General features: G+C 39.4%; 1 long non-coding RNA gene across 1 annotated transcript in view; it reads right to left on the reverse strand.

Moving 5' to 3' along the window:
• The window catches only part of LOC103889961 (uncharacterized), an 82,069-nt gene that overhangs the window by 17,098 nt on the left and 39,431 nt on the right, over positions 1 to 25,540 (reverse strand). Inside the window, exons 5-6 of the long non-coding RNA XR_008522606.2 lie at positions 11,085 to 11,143; positions 10,447 to 10,562 (exon numbers count right to left, since the gene is read on the reverse strand). This is a non-coding gene — a long non-coding RNA (uncharacterized LOC103889961). The remainder of the gene's footprint in view (positions 1 to 10,446; positions 10,563 to 11,084; positions 11,144 to 25,540) is intronic.

A 25,540-nucleotide genomic window follows, 5' to 3' on the forward strand; every position in this document is an offset into this window, starting at 1 on the left:
TTTTGTTTTATTTTTCTTATTAATATAACGAGACAGGAATGTCAGGCCTCTGAGCCCAAGCTAAGCCATCATATCCCCAGTAACCTGCACTTATACATCCAGATGGCCTGAAGGACTGAAGTTCCACAGAAGTGAAAATAGCTTAACTGATGACATTCCACCATTGTGATTTGTTTCTGCCCCACCCTAACTGATCAATGTTCTTTATAATTTCCCCAACTCTTAAGAAATTTCTTTGTAATTCTCCCCACCCTTGAGAATGTACTTTGTGAGATCCACCCCCTGCTCCCAAAACATTGCTCTTAACTCCACCGCCTATCCCAAAACCTGTAAGAACTAATGATAATCCCACCACCCTTGCTGACTCTCTTTTCGGACTCAGCCCACCTGCACCCAGGTGAAATAAACAGCCTTGTTGCTCACACAAAGCCTGTTTGGTGGTCTCTTCACACAGACTTGCTTGAGACAACCCTCACTGGGGAACCTGAAGGTCTAGATCACAGGAGGAGATTCTGACCTTAACTGCAGCTGAGTCAATTTAGAGAGCCGAGTGAAATACAGGGGTAGAGGAAGCAGCAGGAAAAGCCCTGTGGGCTCTCTGTGTCTCCGGGGAAGCCATTTCCGCCTTGTCTCACAGGAGTCCTTGGGGAGGGCTGCCAGAGGAACTGGGAAAAGACCACAGGGAAAAGGAAACCTCCAGCTGAACTGTGTAACAATTCCAACAGAATGCAAAATCTCGTGGCCAGAACTCCAGGGAGGGAGTGATTCTGGTGTGCAGACTCCACAAGTGGGCAGACAGGAAAGCTCTGCTTGCTTTTGCAGCTGGGAGACTGGTAGCTTGCAGCAAGTTCTCAGCCCTGCTCGCCCACTGCTGGAAACAGACTTGGTGCTGTTGGGAGTCGGGGGAAATGTGGGAGTGAGACCAGCCTTTTGGGTTGCATGGGAGCTGAGTGAGGCCTGTGACTGCCAGCCTTCTCCCACTTCCCTGACAACCGGCATGACACAGCAGAGGCAGACATAATCCTCCTGGGAACATTACTCCATTGACTTGGGAACCACACTCCCATCCCCCAAAGCAGCCGCTGCCAAGACCTGCCCAAAGAGAGTCTGAACTCAGACACTTCTAGCGCTTCCCCCACCTGATGGTCCTTTCCTATGTACCCTGGTAGCTGAAGACAAAGGGCATATACTCTTGGGAGTTCTAGGCCCCTACCCACCACCTGATCCTCCCTATAATACCACAGCTGACGCTCTCTTGAAAGCACCACCTCCTGGCAGGAGACCAACCAACACAAAAATAGAGCATTAAACAACCAAAAATAAGGACCCTCACAGAGTCCATTTCACTCCCCTGCCACCTCCACCAGAACAGGTGCTGGTATCCACGGCTGAGAGACCCACAGACAGTTCACATCACAGGACTCTGTGCAGACAACCCCCAGTACCAGCCCAGAGCCTGGTAGACCTGTTGAATAGCTAGATCCAGAAGAGAGATAATAATCACTACAGCTCAGCTTTCAGGAAGCCACATCCATAGGAAAAGGGCAAGTACTACATTAAGGGAACACCCCATGGGACAAAAGAATCTGAACAGCAGCCTTGAGCCCTAGACCTTTCCTCTGACATAGACTATCCAAATGAGAAGGAACCAGAAAAACAATTCTGGTAATATGACAAAGCAAGGCTCTTTAACAGCCCCAAAAAATGACACTAGCTCACCAGCAATGAATCCAAACCAAGAAGAAATCTATGATTTATCTAAAAAAGAATTCAGAAAATCAGTCATTAAACTAATCAAGGAGGCACCAGAGAAAAGTGAAGTCCAATTTAAGGGAATTAAAAAAAATGAGGCCAGGTGCGGTGGCTCACACTTGTAATCCCAGCCATTTGGGAGGCTGAGGTGGGCGGATCACCTGAGGTCAGGAGTTCGAGACCAGCCTGGCCAACATGGTGAAACCCCGTCTCTACTAAAAATACAAAAATTAGCCCAGCGCCGTGGCAGGCACCTGTAATCCCACCTACTCATGAGGGTGAGGCAGGAGAATCACTTGAACCCAGGAAGCAGAGGTTGCAGTGAGCCAAGATTATCCCATTGCACTCTAGCCTGGGGGACAAGAGCGAGATTTTGTCTCAAAAAAAAAATTTAAAAATTAAAAAATACAAAGCTGGGCACGGTGGCTCACTCCTGTAATGCCAGCACTTTGGGAGGCCGAGGCGGGTGGATTACCCAAGGTCAGACATTTGGGACCAGCCTGGCCAACATGGTGAAACCCTGTCTCTACTAAAAATACAAAAAAATTAGCCAGGCGTGGGGGACAGGTGCCTGTAATCCCAGCTACTCGGGAGGCTGAGGCAGGAGAATTGCTTGAAACCGGGAGGTGGAGACTGCAGTGAGCCAGGATCACACCACTGCACTCCAGCCTGGGCAACAACAGTGAAACTTTGTCTCGAAAAAAATATATGTATAAAAAAGGATACACGAAATGAGGGGAGAAATCGTCAGTGAAATAGATAACATAAATAAAAAATAATAAAAGCTTCAGGAAATAATGGACACACTTAGAGAAATGCAAAAGGTTCTGGAAAGTCTCAGCAATAGAATTGAACAAGCAGAAGAAAGAACTTCAGAGCCCAAAGATAAGATTTTCAAATTACCCCAATCCAACAAAGACAAAGAAAAAAGAATAAGAAAAAATGAACAAAACCTCCAAGAAATTTGGGATTATGTTGTGACCAAACCTAAGAATAATTGGCATTCCTGAGGAAGAAGAGGAATCTAAAAGTTTGGAAAACATATTTGGGGGATTGAGGAAAGCTTCCCTGGCCTTGCTAGAGACCTAGACATCCAAATACAAGAAGGTCAAAGAACATCTGGGAAATTCATTGCAAAAAGATCATCACCTAGGCACGTTGTCATTAGGTTATCTAAAGTTAAGACGAAGGAAAGAATCTTAAGAGCTGTGAGGCAAAGCACCAGATAACCTATAAAGAAAAACCTATCAGATTAACAGCACATTTCTCAGCAGAAACCCTACAAGGTAGAAGGAACTGGGGCTGTAACTTCAGCCTCCTTAAATAAAACAATTATCAGACAAGAATTTTGTATCCAGTGAAACTAAACTTCATAGATTAAGGAAAGATACAGTCTTTTTCAGACAAACAAACTCTGAGAGAATTCGCCACTACCAAGCTAGCACTACAAAAACTGCTAAAAGGAGCTCTAAATCTTGAAACAAATCCTGGAAATACATCAAAACAGAACCTCTTATAGCGTAAGTCCCATAGGATCTATAAAACAAAAATACAATAAAAAAAAGAGGTGTACAGGAAACAAGTAGCACAATGAATGGAATAGTACCTCACATCTCAATACTAACACTGAATGTAAATGGCCTAAATGCTCCACTTAAAAGATACAGAATTGCAGAACGGATAAGAATTCACCAACCAACTATCTGCTACCTTCATGAGACTCATCTAACACATGAGTACTCACATAAACTTGAGGTAAAGGAGTGGAAAAAGACATTCCATGCAAATGGACACCAAAAGCGAGCAGAAGTAGCTATTCTTATATCAGACAAAACAAAGTTTAAAGCAACAGCAGTTAAAAGACAAAGAGGGACATTATATAATGATAAAAAGCCTTGTCAAACAGGAAAATATCACAATCCTAAACATATATGCACCTAACACTGGAGCTCCCAAATTTATAAAACAATGACTACTAGATCTAAGAAATGAGATGGACAGCAACACAATAACAGTGGGGGACTTCAATACTCCACTGACAGCACTAGACAGGTCATCAAGATAGGAAGTCAACAAAGAAACAATGGATTTAAAGCCTTAAACAAATAGACTTAACAGCTATTTACAGAACATTCTACCCAACAACCGCAAAATATACATTCTATTCATCAGCACATGGAACTTTCTTCAAGATAGACCATATGATAGGCCATAAAACAAGTCTCAATAAATTTAAGTAAATTGAGATTATATCCAGTACTCTCTCAGACCACAGTGAGATAAAACTGGAAATCAACTCCAAAAGGAACCTTCAAAACCATGCAAATCCATGGAAATTAAATAACCTGCTCCTGAATGATCATTGAGTCAACAAGGAAATCAAGAAGGAAATTAAAAAATTCTTCTAACTGCACAACAGTAGTGACACAACATATCAAAACCTCTGGGAAACAGCAAAGGCGGTGCTAACTGGAAAGTTCATAGCCCTAAATGCCTACATCAAAAAGTCTGAAAGAGCACAAATAGACAATCTAAGGTCACACCTCAAGGAACTAGAGAAACAAGAACAAACCAAACCCAAACCCAGCAGAAGAAAGGAAATAACCAAGATCAGAGCAGAACTAAATGAAATTGAAACAACAACAACAAAATACAAAAGATAAATGAAACACAAAGCTGGTTCTTTGAAAATATAAGTAAAACTGATAGACCATTAACAAGATTAACCAGGAAAAGAGGAGAGAAAATCCAAATAAGCTCAATTAGAAACAAAATGGGAGATATTACAACTGACATCACTGAAATACAAAAGATCATTCAAAGCTACTATGAAGACGTTTATGTGCATAAACTAGAAAACCTAGAAGAGATGGATAAATTCCTGGAAAGATACAACCCTCCTAATTTAAATCAGGAAGAATTAGATACCCTGAACAGACCAATAACAAGCAATGAGATTGAACTGGTAATAAAAAAAGATACCCAAAAAAAAGTCCAAGACCAGATAGAGTCATAGCTGAATTCTATCAGACATTCAGAGAAGAACTGGTAACAATCCTATTGACACTACCGCACAAGACAGAGAAAGAGGGAATCCTCCCTAAATCATTCTATGAAGCCAGTCTCACCCTAATACCAAAACCAGGAAACAATATAACCAAAAAAGAAAATTACAAACCAATATTCCTGATGAACATAGATACAAAAATCTGAACAAAATACTAGCTAACCAAATCCAACAACATATCAAAAAGACAATCCACCATGATCAAGTGGGTTTCATACCAAGGATGCAGGGATGGTTTGACATACACAAGTCAATAAATATGATACAACACATAAACAGAATTTAAAACAAAAATAACATGACCATCTCGATAGATGCAGAAAAAGCATTTGATAAAATCCAGCATCACTTTATGATTAAAACTCTCAGCAAAATTGGGCATACAAGGGGCATACCTCAATGTAATAAAAGCTACCTATGACAAAACCACCACCAACATAATACTAAATGGGGAAAAGTTGAAAGCATTCCCTCTGAGAACTGGAACAAGACAAGGATGCCCACTCTCACCACTCCCCTTCAACATAGTACTGGAAGTCCTAGCCAGAGCAATCAGACAAGATAAAGAAATAAAGGGCATCCAAATCCATAAAAAGAAAGTCAAACTGTCACTGTTGGCTGATGATATTATTGTATACCTAGAAAACTCTAAAGACTCCTCCAAAAAGCTCCAAGAACTGATAAAAGAATTCAGCAAAGTTTCAGGATACAAAATTAATATACAAATCAGTAGCTCTCCTATACACCAACAGAAACCAAGCTGAGAATCAAATAAAGAACTCAATTCTTTTTAAAACAGTTACAAAAAATTAAAATACTTAGGAATATACCTAACCAAAAAGGTGAAAGAACTCTGCAGGGAAAACTACAAAACACTGCTGAAAGAAATCACAGACAACACAAACAAATGGAAACACATCCCACGCTCAAGGATGGGTAGAATCAATATTCTGAAAATAACCACACTGCCAAAAGCAATCTACATACAAATTCAATGCAATTCCCATCAAAATACCACCATCATTCTTCACAGAACTAGAAAAACAATCCTAAAATTCATATGAAAACAAAAAAGCACCTGCATAGCCAAAACAAGACTAAGCAAAAAGCACAAATCTGGAGGCATCATATTACCTGACTTCAAACTATATTATAAGGTCATAGTCACCAAAACAGCATGGTACTGGTATAAAAATAGGCACATAGACGAATGAAACAGAATAGAGAACCCAGAAATAAACCCAAATACTTACAGCCAACTGATCTTCAACAAAGCAAACAAAAACATAAAGTGGGGAAAGCACCATTCAACAAATGGTGCTGGGATAACTAGCTAGCCACATGTAGGAGAAAGAAACTGGATCCTCATCTCTCACCTTATACAAAAATCAACTCAAGATGGATCAAAAACTTAAATCTAAGACCTAAAACTATAAAAATTCTAGGGCCGGACATGGTGGCTCACGCCTATAATCCCAGCACTTTGACAGGCCGAGGCAGGCAGATCACAAGGTCAGGAGTTTGAGACCAGCCTGACCAACATGGAGAAACCCCATCTCTACTAAAGATACAAAAATGAGGTGGGCATGGTGGCATGTGCCTGTAGTCCCAGTTATTCAGGAGGCTGAGGCAGGAGAATCGCTTGAACCCAGGAGGCAGAGGTTGTGGTGAGCTGAGATCATGCCACTGCACTCCAGCCTGGGCAACAGAGCAAGACTCTGTCTCAAAAAAAAAAAAAAAAAAAATTCTAGAAGATAACATTGGAAAAATCCTTCTAGACATTGGCTTAGGCAAGGATTTCATGATGAAGAAAACAAAAGCAAATGCAGTAAAAACAAAGATAAATAGCTAGGACCTAATTAAACTAAAGAGCTTTTGCATGGCAAAAGGAACAGTCATCAGACTAAACAGACAACTCACAGCATAAGAGAAAATCTTCACAATCATGATACATCCGACAAAGGACTAATATCCAGAATCTACAAAGAACTCAGACAAATTAGCAAGAAAAAAAAATCCCATCAAAAAGTGGGCTAAGACATGAATAGACAATTCTCTAAAGAAGATAGATCAATGGCCAATAAACATATGAAAAAATGCTCAACATCACTAATGATCAGGGAAATACAAATCAAACCCACAATGTGATACCACCTTACTCCTGCAAAAATGGCCATAATTTAAAAATAAAAAAAATAGATATTGGCATGGATGTAGTAAAAAGGGAACACTTTCACACTACTGGTGGAAATGTAAACTAGTGCAAGCATTATGGAAAACAGTGTGGAGATTCCTTAAAGAACTAAAAGTAGAACTACCATTTGACCCAGCAATCCCAATACTGGGTATCTACCCAGAGGAAAAGAAGTCATTATATGAAAAAGATACACACACATGTTTACAGCAGCACAATTTGCAATTGCAAAAATATAGAACCAACCAATATGCCCATCAATCAACGAGCAGGTAAAGAAACTGTGGTGTATATATATAATAGAATACTACTCAGCCATAAAAAGGAATGAATTAATGGCGTTTGCAGTAACCTGGATGGGACTGGAGACTATTATTCTAAGTGAAGTAATTCAGGAATGGCAAACCAAATACCATATGTTCTCCGTCATAAGTGGGAGCTAAACTATGAGGATGCAAAGGCATAAGAATGACACAATGGACTTTGGGAACTCAAGTGGAAGGGCTGGGACGGGGTGAGGGATAAAAGACTACAAATTGGACTCAGTGTATACTTCTCGGGTGATGGGTGCACCAAAATCTCACAAATCACCACTAAAGAACTTACGTAACCAAATACCACCTGTTCCCCAAAAACTGACGGAAATAAATTTTTTTTAAAAAAATCATTCTTGTAGAGTAATAAATGAGTCAGAGGGAAAATAAATGCAGAATAATCAGATGATGACAACTGAATTAAGGTAAGGGCTAAGGAAACAAAGAAGAAAGGGTAAATTCCAGAAATATTTAGGGAGTTAAATTAGTAGGACTTAGTAATCAATTGGAGCTTGTCAGGTTATGAGTTCTGTGAGGACATAGGATTGATATCTTGTCACAGTTATATCTTCCAGTACAATATATCCAGGTTTATGATTAATTAATGGATAAATGAATAAAAAAAAGAAGTCCAAGGTTACTTCCAGTTTTTAGTGTGGACATCTGATGTTACTGATACTCTTACTACTGTATGGACATGAGCAGAGGAGCAGGCTTGGAAAGAGAAAGATAAGTTCTATTTAGCAAATAGTGAATTTGTGGCATCTGCTGGATAGCCAAGTGGAGATGTCTAATAGGCTTGGATTATGAGTCCAAAACTTGACAAAAGAGGTGGCATACAAGTGTCAGTTAATACTCTGCAAAATAACAAAAAATTAGAGACTCCAGGCCGGGCACGGTGGCTCACGCCTGTAAACCCAGCACTTTGGGAGGCTGAGGCAGGCAGATCACAAGGTCAGGAGTTTGAGACCAACCTGACCAACATGGTGAAACCCTGTATCTACTAAAAATACAAAAATTAGCTGGGCGTGGTGGTGTGTGCCTGTAATCCCAGCTACTCAAGAGGCTGAGGCAGGAGAATCACTTGAACCCAGGAGGCGGAGGTTGCAGTGAGCCGAGATCGCGCCACTACACTCCAGCCTGGGCGACAGAGCGAGACTCCATCTCAAAAAAAAAAAATATATATTAGAGACTCCATTTCCCTGATTCTCGTAGGAAAAAAAAATCAGTGAGACTATGTAGAAGGGCAAGAAAAGTGACTCATGAACACAATCCCTGAGAATATGAATGTTATTGAGTAAATAGAGATAGAAGAGCCCTAAAAGAAGACTAAGAAATAAGAAGGGCCAGGCGCGGTGGCTTATGCCTGTAATCCCAGCGCTTTGGGAGGCCGAGGCGGGTGGATCACCTGAGGTCGGGAGTTCGAGACCAGCCTGACCAACATGGCAAAACCCTGTCTCTACTAAAAATACAAAATTAACTGGGCGTGGGGGCACATGCCTGTAATCCCAGCTGCTCAGGAGGCTGAGGCAAGAGAATCGCTTGAACCTGGGAGGCAGAGGTTGTGGTGAGCTGAGATCCCACCATTGCACTCCAGCCTGGGCAACAAGAGCAAAACTCCAACTCAAAAAAAAAAAAAAGAAAGAAAGAAAAGAAATAAGGAACAAGTAGGAAGAGAATTAGGCACCACCACCACCACTACTAGTACAAATAGTAGTAATGCTAATTATAATAGCAACAATAATCACAACAGTAACAGCAGCAGTAACAATGATGGTAGCTGTGGTTAAGATGAATAACTATATGCCAGAAAATACACCAAAGACTTGACAATGATTATCTGATTTGCTCCTGAAAACCATGATGTAAAGTAGATTTTCTTATCTTCATTTCACAGATAGGATACGTAAGGGATGGTGAGTACATTGCCCCATGTTGTATAATCAGTAAGTGGCAGAGCTTGGATTCCAAACTCTGAAATCCAAGTAACTACTATATTGTGGTGTCATTTATTCTTTGGAGATAATGAATTCTAGGGCTCTTATTCTTCTTTCAAAATAAGGTCTTATTATTAGATCTTACACTGAATACTCTGAGGATGAAATGCACCTACTGAATATCTAGGTAAACGTAAAATGCCACTTTAAATACATTGCATTATTTTTGCTATAAATTATATGTATATCCCACAATACATTGCTATTCTTTTGGCTTCGAATATATTTAAGTATAGGTAAAATATATTTAATGCAAAAAGAATAACAACATATTATCGAAGTAGCATATATGGCAACAAGAACACAAAAGACCAGAGTAAATGGAGTTATATGGTTATAAAAGGCTTACATTATTTATTTAATAGTAAAACATTATTTGTAGTTAGTGATAAATTAAAGATCAACATTGTAATCTCTAGAATACCCACTAAAAAATAACACTAAGTAGGTGTAGCTAAAAATGTCCATAGATGAGATAGAATGGCATATTTTAAATTAATATATGTTACCCAAAAGAAGGCAAGAAAACTGAAACACAGAAACAAAGAACAAATAGAAAATAAATAATGAAATAGGACACTGACCAAAATTTGAAAACAGGCTGGGTGCGGTGGCTCATGCCTGTAATCCCAGCACTTTGGGAGGATAAGGCGGGTGGATGACAAGATCAGGAGTTCGAGACCAGCCTGACCAATATGGTGAAACCCCGTCTCTACGAAAAATACAAAAATTAGCTGGGCGTGGTGGTGTGCACCTGTAGTCCCAGCTACTCGGGAGGCTGAGGCAGGAGAATCGCTCGAACCTGGGAGGTGGAGGCTACGGTGAGCCAAGATCACACCACTGTACTCCAGACTGGGTGACAGGGTGAGACTCCATCACAAAAAAAAAAAAAAAAAAATTAAAAACAACCAAATGTCTGTTGTAACAGCTATCCACTGCTGCATCACAAATTACCCAAAAAGTAAATGGAAACATTTATTATCTCAGTTTCTGCGGGTCAAAAATCTCATCAAAAAAAGCAGCAGTATCTTCTCTCATAAGGTTCCAATAAAGGTGCTGACTGGATTTGGAGATCATCTCAAGGCTCTGCTTGGAGAAGGATTTACTTCCAAGTCTACTTACATGGCTGTTGGAAAGACTCAATTTTTCACAGACTGTTAGACTGATGGCCTGAGTTCTTCACTGACTGTTGGCCGGAGGTCTTCAGCTCCTTGCCATGTGGACCCCATGACAGCTTGCTTTATCACAACAAGCAGGCAAGAAGAACCACAGAGAAGAAGAGACATGGAAGTCAAATATTTTATATCCAAATCTTGGAAGTGACATGCCATGGCATTTGCCATGTTCTATTTATTAGAAGAGAGTTGCTAGGTTGAACCCATCCTCAAAGGGAGGAGATTACACAAGGATGTGAATTAATAGCAGGAGGTGAGGATCACTGGAAGCCGTGAAAGAGGATACCTACTGCATCTGTCAGCAAGAAAATGGATTTTTAAAGTGTAATATTTTTATACAATGGAATCTGTTTAAAAAAAAAAGCCACCAATACCCACAGCAACATAGATTAACCTAAAAAAATTTTACTCAATTATGTTGAGCAAAATATGAATTCCCAAAACAGGCAAAATTAATCTGCAATGACAGAAATCGGAACATTGCTTAACTCTGAGGGTTTGAAAGATGTCTTAATTTGTTTGTACTGCTATAATAGAATACCACAGACTGAGTAATTTATAATGAACAGAAACTTATTGGCTCACAGTTCTGGAGGCTCAGAAATCCAATATCAAGGTGCCAACATCTGGCAAGGACCTTCTTGCTGCATCATCACATGGCAGAAGAGCAAAAGGGCAAGAGAGGGAGAGAGTGCAAGACAGCATCAACCCATTCGTGTCTTAATCACCTCTTAAAGGTCCCACTTCTTAATACTGTTACAAGAGCAGGTACTTTTTTTTTTTGAAACAGAGTCTCACACTGTCACCTGGGCTGGTGTGCAGTGGCACCATCTCGGCTCACTGCAATCTCCACCTCCTGGATTCATGCGATTCTTGGGCCTCAGCCTCCTGAGTAGCTATGATTACAGGCACGCGCCACCATGCCCGGCTAATTTTTTGTATTTTTATTTAGTGGAGACTGGGTTTCACTATGTTGGCCAGGTTGGTCTCAAAATCCTGACCTCGTGATCCGCCCACCTCGGCCTCCCAAAGTGCTGGGATTACAGACATGAGCCACCGCACCCAGCCGGGCAAGTACATTTCTACATGAGTTTTGGAGGAGCAAACATTCAAACCATAGCAAAGAATATTGCCTGGGAAGGAGCATGAGGAAAAGTTCTTAGGTGCTATAAGTATTCTGTCTTGTTTTGTCTAAACTCATTGAACTGAACATGTAATGTTTGTGCATTTTATTGTATGTAAACTATATGCCCATAAGTAAAATAATAAAGAAAAATAAAAATAGATATTTAAAGAGTAATCTGATTTTATTTCTTAAAAATAAAAGTAATATCAACATTCTGAACTTTTTTGGTCAATGTTAAATAAAACATATCAGTCTAATATCATCTTCTCCCAACACAAGAATCTAGACACGGTGAAGGAATAAATGAGGAAGACACTGAATCACCAGAAAACAACTATTAAAAATGGAATCAGTTTGCATGATATAATGTCTGACTAAAATATAGAAATGGAAGAAAGGCATCCCATTTTTCACTAATAATAAAATAAACCTAAGATTAGTCAACTACCAAGTATTACATGATGCTATTTTTCTCCAACCTTTTCTTATTTAAAGAAAAATCAAAGTACATGGTACACAGAAGCTCTTTGTAGAAAAGATGCCAAAAGCAGGAAGAGAATTTTTTATTCTTTAAATCTTAAAGGAATAATGTTTTGTTCTTTTGTCTTATTCTTAAAATTCTTAAATATTTATTATTGGCCATTTTTCTTTTCTTTCTTCCTTTTTCATCCTTCCTTCTTATCACTTTACCACATCATAATTCTTGACTTCAATATAAAATATTGTTTATTAATTAAAATATTTACTTGGTGGAAGAAAAACAACATGAACAAATAAAAAGCAATAGGAGAGGGTTGTACAAAATAGAAGTTATAGTTAATGTCTCTCTTACACAGCATTCCAAGCACAAGGGAGCGGCAGTTTCACAGTGTCAAGAATCCAGATTTTTCTACCTTAGTCTGTAGTGTTATCTCTAGGGTTGCTATTCAAGATTGTTTTCTATCTTGTTGCTTTATATTCCAGATCACAGAATTGGCAAGAAATTAGTCACATATGCCTAATGCATGCAGGATTTAAAACCTAGATGACAGGTTGATAGGTGCAGCAAACCACCATGGCATATGTATACCTATGTAATAGGTACCTATATAAAAAACCGGCACATTCTGCACATGTATCCCGGAACTTAAAGTAAAATTTAAAAAAAAAAAAGAAGAAATTAGTCCCATAGACACACCTAGATTTGACTGTGAAATCTACCACTTGGCAAGCCTTGTACGCAGAGATATGGTCCTTAAGCAGGCAGTCTTAGGCCCATGTGAAAATCCCTACTAAGGAAGAGTAGAACATACAGTGGACAGTGCTGGCATTATTTTCTTACTCCCTGAGTACGCAGATACTCCATAAGACTTATCCTTTGGAAGCAACCACCATTTATATCAGAATGCAAGAAGTTTGCAGGTCAGGTGCAACGGCTCAAGCCTGTAATCTCAGCACTTTGAGAGGCAGAGGTAGGCGGATCACTTGAGCCCAGGAATTGGAGACCAGCCTGGGCAACACGGCGAAACTCCATCTCTACAACATAATACAAAAATTAGCCAGGCATGGTGGCATGTGCCTGCAGTCCTAGCTACTAGGGAAGCTTAGGAGGGGGGATCACTTGATCCTGTGAGGCAGAAGTTACAGTGAGCATAGATCACACCACTGCACTCCAGTCTGGGCAACAGAGTGAAACCCCTATCTAAAATAAAAAAAAAAAAAATTTAGACTGCCATTCAAATACGGCAAAGTAAAACACCTGTTCACCCTCACTGCCACCCAAAATCTCACCAAATTGTTGGTAAAGAAATGTAAAATGGAGGCCAGGTGCAGTGGTTCATGCCTGTTATCCCAATATTTTGGGAGACTGAAGCAGGAGGATAACTTGAGGCCAGGAGTTGGAGACCAACCCGGGCATCACTGTGAGACTCTGTCTCTACCAAAAAAAAAATGAATTAATTAATTAATTAGCAGGGCATAGTTCCAGCTACTCAGGAGGCTGAGGTAGAAGGATCACTTGAGCCCAGGAGTTGAAGGCTGCAGTGAACTACGTGAACTATGATCACATCATTGCACTCCAGCCTGAGCAACAGAGCAAGACCCTGTATAAAAAAAAAAAAAAAAAAAAAAAGTTCAAAAATTAGGCCAGGTGCGGTGGCTCACACCTGGAATCCCAGCATTTTGGGAGGCTGAGGCAGGTGGATCATCTGAGGTCAGGAGCTCGAGACCAGCCTGGCCAACATGGGAAAATCCATCTCTACTAAAAACAAAAATTAGCAGGGCATGGTGGCAGGTGCCTGTAATCCCAACTATTTGGGAGGCTGAGGCAGGAGAATCGCTTGAACCTAGGAGGCGGAGGTTGCAGTGAGCCGAGATCACACCACTGCACTCCAGTATGGCAACAGAGTGGGACTCCGTCACAAAAAAAAAAGAGAAAAAGAAAACTTCAAAAAGTAATAGGCACAGAAAGAATGGGAGAAGAATAATAGCCGCCAAGAGATGTCAACAAAACAGACTTATGATAACTGATTTAGCAGACTAGCGGAAGCTGAAACTAAATGATTGCAGTAGGGGTGAGGATGAGGGATGCCAAGAAGCACGTAGATTTGGCTGCCAAGTCCTTTAAAGGCCCAGAAATTGGAGCCGCAGTTTGTCTCTGAATATGGGAAGCAAATGAGGCTAAAATCAGGAGGACTGACTGGTTGATGTCTTGCATAAAAGCAGTTCAACCAGTACATCTTCTCATAACCTGCACAGCCAGGCAACTGACCCTCCTTCTTCTGCAGAAGGCTTGACATTATTTTCAGGGGAAGTTAAGCCAGAAAAATCTCTACACTCAAGGATAGCAGGTATGCAGGCGTGATTGAGGTAACTTACTGGCAACACAGAGATCAAGTACAAGTCTGCATTCTGAACAATGAGACTTACTAACCTCAGCACCCAGATCACTCCATCACCACCATCCTGAGATGAAAGTGGAGGATTCCTTTCTGGAGAGAGTGACCAGCCCCAGAAAAGAAGGCCAACAGCTACTGCCCAGAAAAAAAAAAACAGATACCTGAACAATCACTCTGCTATAAACTCCCTACTTGTCAGACCTCATACATACAGAGCTTCCAGTTGTCAAGGATCATCCAACATTTGATAAAAGCTTCTTGCTTGGAAGAGGGAGATAAACAAATATGTGGGTGCACAATAATGCAAGGAACAGATGAATATGTTTTTAAAACTTATAATTAATACTCTAATAAGGATAAGAGAATATATATAGCATTTAAGAACAAAAGAACAAGAAACTATTAAACTGGAGGCTGAAAGTATTGATCAATGGGCCAGGTGCAGTGGCTAATGTCTGTAATCCCAGCAGTTTGGGAGGTCGAGGCAGGTGGATCCCTTGAGACCAGGAGTTTGAGACAAGCCTGGGCAATGCAGCAAAACCCCATCTCTACAAAAAATACAAAAATTACCTGGGCATGGTGGTATGTGCCTGAAGTCTCAGCTACGCAGGAGACTGAGGTGGAAGGATTGCTTGAGCCCAGGAGGTCAAGGCTGCAGTGAGCTGTGATTGTGCCACTGCACTCCAACCTGGGCCACAGAGTGAGACCTTGTCTCAAAAAAAAAAAAGAAGAAAGAAAAGGAAGGAAGGAAGGAAGGAAGGGAAGAAGGGATCCAAAAAGTTTCCAGAGAAAGAGACAAAAATATAGGTCACATACAAAATATTACAGACCATAAAGACAACAGTCTTTTCAATGAAATCGGATGTTGGAATAAGCTTTTACAGTTTTAAGGAAAAATGATTAACAATGTAGAACTGTATTCTCATGCAAACCAATCAAGTGTGAATAAAGACATTGCAAGAGGTGAGTTCTTAAAAATTAACTTCCTGTATCCCCTTACTCTGGAAGCTACTGGTGAATGTACTCCACTAAAATGAGACAAATAGAGAAAAGAAAATACTTAGGATTCAGTAAACAGTCTTCAAAAGGAGAGGAAGACAGAGGCAATTCCCAAGAGGTCTTGAGAGAAACTATCCAAATTAGAAAAAAGGGATAGAGGGCTTTGGTATGGATGTCAACAAGAAAATTTGAACTGATAGTTTAATTCGTATGTTTTCAAATATTGAATGCAGTTTTATAATCCTGTAAATAGTTTGGAGCTGAATTAGGAACAGGTACATAGAAAACTAAGTAAATGGGAGGGAAAAGGCAACTATCACTTCCAGAGAAAAACAAAGACTTGTGCAAGAATTAATATTTAATCATAGTACACTCGGCTAAGAATAATATTTGCATAATCATGATAATATAAGCACTTAATATTCTTCACATTTCTGATAGAACCATATTGGGAGTATGGGAGTAGGAAAGTATAGAGATGGTAGGCAGGAGATAAGAGAGCTAAATCCTCATCTTTTATGATACACAAAATAGTAGAAAATGAATGGTGTCTAAAATGAAAAAATAAGAAATAGCACTATAAGCATATTATTATAGAAAAACAGAGCCAAATACCTGAAGAAACTTCTGAAATAATTTAAAATGATTGACTTTGAAAGTGGGAATTATGAGGCAGCAGTTGAGAAGTCTAGCAAGTTACCATATTTTCAGTCTTCTAGAACTATCTGACTTTTTAAACTCTGATAAGTATAAAAATTAAATTTTAAAAAGCCAAGGGTGTTTAAAAAGGTGTTTCCTTTCTAAGAAGGAACATTTTTGAATATAAGGTTGACTTGAAGATATCTACCATAATTTTTTAATTATTGATTTTTCTGTTAGGTATTAAACAAAATTCCTCAGCCTCTTTGTGCCTGTTGTTTTTTGTTCTTTAATTAAACTTTTAAATTTTGAAATAATTATAGATTCACATGCAATTGAAAGAAATTGTTCAGAGTTCCTATGTGCTCTTTACCCAGTTTCCTCAATGGTAACACTTCACCACAAGGATCCTTGTCAGACTGTTTTTCAGAGTGACTTCACCATTTGACATTCTCATCACCAGTGGATGAAGTTTCCAACTTCTCCATATTCTCACCAGCACTTGTTATCTGATTTTTGATTCTATCAATCCTAGTGGGCATGAACTACTTTTGATTTGCGTTTCCCTAATGACCAATGGTGTTGAGTATCTTTTCACACACTTATTGACCATTTGAATGTCTTCTTTGAAGAAATGTCTATTCAGATTCTATGCCAATTTTTCAATTTTTATTATGAGTCCTTTATATATTCTGGATACTAGACCCTTATCAGATACATGGTTTGTAAGTTTTTTCTCCCATTCTAAGAACTGTCTTTTGCCTCTTTAGTTTAGGAAACTGCCAAACTGTTTTTTTAGAATTGACTAACCATTTGATACTCCCTCCAGCAGTATATCAGTGATTCAGTTTATCCACATTCTTGTCTGCATTTGTTATTGTCATTATTTTTAATTTTAGCCCTTCTGATAGTGATATCTCATCATGATTTTAATTTTGCATTTCTCTAATGGCTAATGATGTTGAATATCTTTTCATTTGCTATCTGTACACCTCTTTAGTGTATACAGTCTATGGGTTTTGCCCATTTTCTGATTGGATTGTTTGTTATTTTGCTGTTGCATTTTGAGTATTCTTTATGTATTCCAAATACTAGTCCTTTGTTAAATATATGGATTTCAAAGCTTTCTCCTAATCTGTAGTTTGTCTTTTCATCCTGTTAATAGGATCTTTCAGAGAGCAAAGGTTTTAAAACTTTTGATGAGGTCCAATTTATTAATTTTTCCCTTTATGAATAGTGTTTTTGGTATCATCTAAGCACTCTTTACCTAGCCATAGATCCTTAATATTTTCTTCTTTTTTCCCTAACTTCTATAATTTTACATTTTACCTTTGAGTTCATAATCTGTTTTGAGTTAATGTTTGAATTTTAGGTCTTGACTCGTTTTTTTTGCTTATGGATGCCTAATTTTTCCAGCATCATTTGTTGAATGTCTGTTCCTCCTGAAACGTTTCACCTGTGTCAAAAATTAGTTGAGCATATTTGTGTGGATCTATTTCTGGATTTTAAAATCTGTTCTATTGATCTGTGTCTACCCCTCTGCCAGGACACACTGTCTTCATTACTATCACCATACAGTATGCCTTAATATCAGGTAGAGTGATTCTTCTTTCTCTGTTCTTTCAAGATTGTGCTACCTATTTTGGAACTTGTGCCTTTCCATATCAATGTTAGCATAAACTTGTGTAGGTCTACAAACACCCTAATTTTTAAATTAATTAAAATGTAAATAATGGCTGTGCACAGTGGCTTATGCCTGTAATCCTAGCACTTTTGGAGGCTGAGGTAGGAGGATTGTGCCACTGTACTCTGGCCTGGGCAACACAGAATGAGACCCTGTCTCTTAAAAAAAAAAAAAAAAAGTATAAAATTTAAAAGAGCTATCTAGAGAATATAACTTCAGTAATTTATTTGTCCTTTTAAATTATTTTTGAGACATACAGTATAAGTCAGTTTAATGCACATGAGTGGCATTGATATACTTCTTGGCAAGCAACTTAAAAAGTTCAGCAAGTCATTAAGTATTTATATTGCTTCAGGTAAGTCAATTAAGGCAAAATGGAGGTGAAATTGTCATTTGCTTTTAAAGTTCTGCATATCATGAAAGTGTTTTATGCCAAGCGTGGTGGCTCATGCCTGTAATCCCAGCACTTTGGAAGGCCAAGGCGGATGGATCACAAGGTCAGGAGTTCAAGACCAGCCTAGCCAACATAGTGAAACCCCATCTCTACTAAAAATACAAAAAATCGGCTGGGCGTGGTGGCTCACGCCTGTAATCCCAGCACTTCGGGAGGCCAAGGCGGGTGGATCACAAGTTCAGGAGATCGAGACCATCCTGGCTAACATGGTGAAACCCCATCTCTACTAAAAACACAAAAAATTAGTCAGGTGTGGTGGTGGGCGCCTGTAGTCCCAGCTACTCGGGAGGCTAAGGCAGGAGAATGGTGTGAACCCAGAAGGCGAAGCTTGCAGTGAGCCGAGATCACGCCACTGCACTCCAGCCTGGGCTCCGTCTCAAAAAAAAAAAAAAAAATACAAAAAATTAGATGGGCATAGTGGCGGACACCAGCTACTCAGGAGGCTGAGGCAGAAGAATCGCTTGAACCTGGGAAGCAGAGGTTGCAGTGAGCCAAGATCACGCTGTTGCACTCCAGCTTGGGTGACAGTGCGAGACTCAGACTCAAAAAAAAAAAGTAAGTGTTTTACTATGAAAATACTACTCAGGCAAACAGTAAGGAAGATATAATCAATCTACTAGAAAAGTCAACAAATAGTATGAGCAGGTAATTTCACAACGAAGATATAAAGGAAGATGCTCAAACTCTCTAGTAAGCATAGAAATGCAAATTAAAACCACAGGAGACTATTTGATAGGGGGCAGGATCTTTGAAAATGTTAAACATGCACAGCTTTAACCTACAACTCTACTTCTAGGAATAATTTACTATACCAAAATACTTACGTGCATATAGGCATTTAATATATAACACAGGATATTCATGTTAGCATTGTTTATAATAGAGAAAAAAATGCAAACGACTTAAATTCAGAAATATGGTACTCACCAAGTTAATTGTGGTTAGGCCATATTATATAATACAGTATAGTCTTTTAAAAAATGAAGGGAGTCTTACATGTATTGATTTGAAAAGATCTCTAAAATATATTGGATAAATAAAAAAGCATGCCTCAAAGTAACACGGTTAAGACTAAAAATATGTAAAAAGGCACATCTACAAATGTGCGTATAGATATGTAGAAAGAAAAAGTAACAGCCAGGTCTGGAAGGACACAGAAATCTAACTGTTAACAGAGGTTATCTGTGGTGAGGGAATGAGATTGGGGGTAGATTGGGGAGAGTGAGGATTAAAAAAGAGGCTTTTTCAGGTTTTACTTTAAATATATCTGTGTTGTTTTAAAACCATTTTTACATTAAGATTTTTTCATTTATTTCTTTGGTACTTAAAATATTTTAAGCTGTGTGTGTGTGTGTGTGTGTGTGTGTGTGTGTGTGTCAGATTAGATTGCTGTCAATCGAGTAACTGTTACTATTACGCCATAAATCAAATGGAACTCATTTGATTTAACTGAGTATATAAGAGTGACATAATATTGGTAGCCCAAAAATCAATTTAATTTCCCATTTAATTTATTGAACTATTTTAGATTGGTGCTATTTATAAGGGATTGCTCCCAAATATTACTAAACAACTCCCTTGGCATTTCAGACGAATGCAAATCTGGTCCTCATTAGTGAGTCATTCCCTTTGGCTCTGGTAAAACAAACATGGGATTTCAGAGGCACAGAAGTGGGCCATTGACATCCTCTTACATTGTAAGAAAAAAAAAATTGTGAAAGTCCGCCATTGTTTTCATAGGCAGAGAATACTGGCAATCCATTCCTAAAGGGGCAAGTATTTTAAATTTATTTACTGAAGGCCTGGTGGATTTGTTTCTCTTCCATCCCAGCCTCCCAGCCTCCTGTGGCACTTGCACATTTATTTCCTGTGGTTGCAGTGTTTTTAGTCAGGGCTTTTGTTTGCAACTGAAACATGGCTTGCTATCTTAAGTAAAAGATAAATTTATTAGAAGGTCATCAGGGCTGACTAAATTAATGAGTGGCCAGATGAGCAGGCTTGAAAACTGAGAATAATCTCAGGGAGGACTGTGTGACCAGGTCAAAGAACAGAAACCCAGGCAACTGTCCTCCAACAGGACAACAAGGCCTCTGCCTCTGTGATAGATAGGGCCTCCATCTGTTCCCACGACCTTCTATCCATTGAATGAAAAAGTGCAGGAGAGAATGTCCAATAGGATGATCCAAGGTCACATGTCCCCTGAATCTGCCAAGGCCACGGTGGCTACTACCTCCTCCTGAGAATATATGTATTGGGAGATTTTTCAAAAGACAGAAGAAGGTGCTAAAACAAAATGCCACGGTTTCACGGTGGCCGTGGCCAAGGGCAAAAATTACCTGGCCCTAATAGGGACATATTAAGTTGTTAAAATGGTGCTCTAACAGTACTCAGAGCACAGTTCTTGAGTCACCCTTGCTTTTTTCATAAGATTGCTCATTTCTGGCCGGGAGTGGTGGCTGACGCCTGTAAGCCCAACACTCAGGGAGGCCGAGGCGCACGGATCACGAGGTCAGGAGATCGAGACCATCCTGGCTAATATGGTGAAACCCCGTCTCTACTGAAAATACAAAAAATTAGCCAGGCGTGGTGGCGGGCAACTGTAGTCCCAGCTACTCGGGAGGCTGGGGCAGGAGAATGGCGTGAACCCGGGAGGCGGAGCTTGCAGTGAGCAGAGATCACGCCACTGCACTCCAGCCTGGGCGATAGAGCGAGATTCGTCTCAAAAAAAAAAAAAAAAAAGATTGCTCATTTCCATGTAAGAAGAATATATCTTACCAGTCACAACAAATTATCAAGTGGTCTTGTTTCATTAGCGATCAATGAACAGCCAAATATTGGGGAAGCAAGTGCTTTAAAGTATATAGAAGGCAAAGAACCGGCTACTATACTCTTTTCAGCTGTGAGAAGTTATAATCAGCTTTAAGCAGGTAAAGATGGTGAATTTAACAAAAGCATCAATATTCTCTCCATCCTAAAATCCTGCTAAAATGACACTAAAAGGTTATATTTTTAAAAAATCTCTAATACAAAGGTTTTGGAAGCTAGAAAGCATATGAGAGGGGCAACTACCTTAGCAGAAAAGATAGTTAAATCCTATTCCAGTAGTGAGGCGTTCTAAGAACATTAACTGATTTATATTATAGAGAAAAAGAAAAAAGCCTCAGGAATTGATAGTGCCATATACTTATAAAAGTCGAAAAAATGTGAAGGTTGGTTGAAAGTCCGTTGTGGAATCATCATAACTCCCAGATCCATGCCCCAATCCTGATCAGCTTGGCCACCGCCCTTCTCCTTTCCCTATGGAAGACTGGAGGGTCTTCGTCCTTGAAGGCAGTAAAATAGAGGGTCTCTGGACAGGGCAAAATCAGTTACAATGGAGAATAAATGTGATATACTAAAAACAGAATGATTAAGTGAACATTTGCATAATGAATGATGAGACCCTGGCGTTCACCCCCCACACCACTCCTGCAACCTGACAGCCAGGACCAGTCCAAGGGTTCAGACCTAAAGATACTGACATTGAGGGTTTTTCAACAATATAGCCCAGCCAGATCACCCTAGAATGAATGTCATAGTCAACAAGACTCACCCGTGCACTCAGGACACTATTCATTATTTTACTCCCAATTCTTAAATATGAGCAAACACTCATGGGTTATCAGAATTGCAGAAACATTTAATATAAAAAATGATGATGAAAACAAAAGAACAAAAGGAGCTTGGAGGAAACAGAGTCTAAGAAGGAAGAAGTAAACTTCACAAACCAACATAACCAATATCCTTATATAGTCAAAAGGAGATATTACACTCATGAAAGAAAAATATCTACTTTTAAATGGCTTATTCAAGGAGCAGAAAACAGATCTTGGAAATAAAAAAAGAGTGATGGCAGAAATGAAAAACTCAATAGAAGCATTGGAAGATAAAGTTAGGCAAACCTCTCAGAAAGTAAATTAAAAAGACAAAAAGTATAAAAGAACAGTGAAAAGATCTGGAAAACTAGAGGGTAAAACTAGAAGTTCCAACATCTATTACATAGAAACATGAATCCTAGAAACAGAAAACTTGGAAAAAAAGAAAGGAGAAAATCAGTAGCAAAATTATCATGAAAAATTCCCAGTACTCAAGGATATATGCATTCAGATTTTAAGAACTCATTGTCCAACACAGTGCTGGAAAAAGTCTTTCAAAAAGATGCAACTTTGTGGCATTTCAGAACACCAGAGACAAAAAGATTTTTACACGATTTTAGGGTTGGGGAGACAGAAATTCAGGAATCAAAATATCGACTTTTCAACAGCAATACCGGAAGTCAGAAGCAATAAGCAATGTCATTAAAATTCTGAGAGGGGTTATTTCTAACTGAGAATTCTACATTCAGCCAAACTATCAATCAAGCATATCAGCCAGGATCCTGGCAGAAAAGAGATGGAGCACTCCAGGAGGATAACAGAGGAGGCTTAATAAAGACACTGGTTATAAAGATTTGGGCAGAACACCATTACGACTCCCAGGCAGGAAGGGAGAAATGATGTATCAGCATCCAGATGGTAGCTGTATGTAGGCGGCCACAAGGGCTCCATGCTCTAGCAGGGATGCAGACAACTGCCTCAATCTGGCAGGAAGGGGTTCAGGAAACACATATCCCAACTTGACCCTCCTCCTTCCTTCCTCCAATCTCATGCCAGTGCCTCCCATCAGCCATACACTCCTGAAGGTCAGATGGCAAGTGACCCTGATGATGCTGTCCACAAATCTCAGCCTCCCAGGAAACCAAGTAGGGTGGAGAAGGTAGAAATCGTTATAAAGACTAAATTTGTTAAAATGTGTAAAGCCTTGCAGGGCGCGGTGGCTCATGCCTGTAATCCCAGCACTTTGGGAAGCTAAGATGGGCAGATCACCTGAGGTCAGGAGTTTGAGACTAACCTGGCCAGGCGTGGTGGAGGGCACCTGTAATCCCAGCTACTCGGGAGGCTGAGGCAGGAGAATCGCTTGAACCCGGGAGGCGGAGGTTGCAGTGAGCTGTGATCACGCCATTGCACTCCAGCCTGGGCAACAAGAGCAAAACTCTGTCTCATGAAAAAAAAAAAAAAAAACTATTTTCTGCTGACTCCCAGGGAATTTTCAAATTTTCTCCAGATTTATTAGCAAACACGTCATTTGGAATAAATTTTTATTGGACTTACTAGTAGTGATGTGTAATTCAGAAGTAGTGTGACTGGGCAGAAATAACTATTAAGAACTGGCTCAGCACTACAATTTTCCAGGAACATATTATAGCTTTAATACTATATTCTGATGAAATAACTTAATCATATTACCACAGTGCAATATTTTGCAAGATAAGTACACTACCATATAATCCCCAGAGTGCCAAATAGGAAGGAGTAATAGGTTGGGGGTGGGTGAGCCACATCATAATAATAGAATTGAACTGACCTCAAAACATCATCAGTTTAAAACACAAACAGTCGTTACTATACTAATCATATTGTTTAATGTTTCATCTCAAAAGTAATCAAAGTGATGTAAGTTGTTAGCAAAGATTTTTAGAATTATGCTATCCAATGTTTGTTGGAGTGGAAGAGAAAAGGTACTCAACTAGAGTATTAAAAGTGCTTAAAACTGGTGTGGCTTGGTGTGGTGACTCATGCCTGTAATCCCAACACTTTGGGAGGCCAACGTGGGAGGATCACTTAAGACCAGGAGTTTGAGATCAGCTTGGGTAACATAGCAAAGCTCCATGTCTACACAAATAAAAATAAAAGTGCTTAAAACATTTATTCACGTCACAGTCAATGCTGGGGAGACGGATATGCAAAAAGATATACTACGCATAGTAGAGATATGTCCTTTGTGCTATGGGAACACAGAGAAGGAAATGATTCAAGTGATTAATTGCTCAAGAGAAGCAAAGAACACTTCACAAAGGAGATGGTATTTGGATAGAACTTTGGAAAAGCAGTAAAAGTTCACTTGACAGTAAAATTTCAGCCATAGTCCCAATACTCCTATAGTGAGACTTTTGACGTGGCTGGAGGGGTGGGAGATAGTATCTAGAGACAGGGTCAGTATTTGAAAACCAATTGACAATGATGAGAAAAACATTTGCTTTTTAGTTAGATGAACATTACTTTTAAAAATCATACTGTAGAGAAAAGCTAAGCCATGTATATCTGCAGCACTTCTTCCCCCAACCACCGAAAACCTCTAATCTGGAAAAATAAGATAAAATATGTCTGACATAGAGAAATATTCAGGAAGCTAAGGAGGAATTTGTCCCACAGAAAAAGGCAGCCAGGTTAGCAACGGGTGGGTGAGACAGTCAGGGGCAAGTAGCCTGAGACGCCACACAACATATAATTATATTAAGTATTTCGACAGTACAATAATTATATTTATTTTCATAATAATTAGTTGCGTTGACTCGAGAAAAAATTTGATCTTAATAGAGAAGTAATATTTATCATTTTTACAAATAAACTTCTATAACCATTCATCTACAAGCACACCAAGAAGAGTGACAGAAATGAGGCAAATCTGGGATGGATTTTTAAACCCCCAGCAAGATGTAAATGCAGCAGATTGTTGGCAGTAATTCGTGTTAACGAGCGGAAGAAGAACAGCAATGTTTGCCTGCATTCTGAGTCTCCTCTCTTCCTCTTCCCTGGTATAAAGTGACTTTCTCTCTCCTCCCTCAAAAATCTCGTCTTCCATCTCTTCTCATTTGAGAAGTTCCCTGACATCGAAAGAACCAGCCCGCGCTCAGAGCGGAGAGATCTTCACATCCTGCTGTGCACCTTTTTTTGACCTGCAGGGAGGGACAAAGCCAAGAAAGGAAAGGAAGAGAGGAAATTCCACTTGGAAAATCCTAAACGCATCACTATCTCCTGGAATGTTTTTCTGTTTCCTCAGGCAGCCTGTGTGCATGCGCATATGCTTGTGTGTGTGTGTGTGTGTGTGTGTGTGACAGAGAGTGTTGAAAGTTATTCAGCTGCCAATTGGTTTGCAATTCCACTGCCATTGATACTGCTCTTTTGGTAAGATGGAGAGAAATGAGGATAATGATGACTGAAATGGAAGACCTTTTTTTAAGTGGATTTATGTTTTATTCTAACTTGCGAATGAAATATTCCAGACCAGTTGTGGTGTACTCATAACCAATTTTCCAAAATTAAAAATATTATCTGTATTATGATAATCCAGTTAAATACTTGATGAGGACTTCTTTGAGAAATGCACTATAAAGTCACAAGGGAA

Source organism: Pongo abelii, chromosome 11 (assembly GCF_028885655.2).
Source record: "Pongo abelii isolate AG06213 chromosome 11, NHGRI_mPonAbe1-v2.0_pri, whole genome shotgun sequence".
Classification (NCBI taxonomy): domain Eukaryota; kingdom Metazoa; phylum Chordata; class Mammalia; order Primates; family Hominidae; genus Pongo; species Pongo abelii.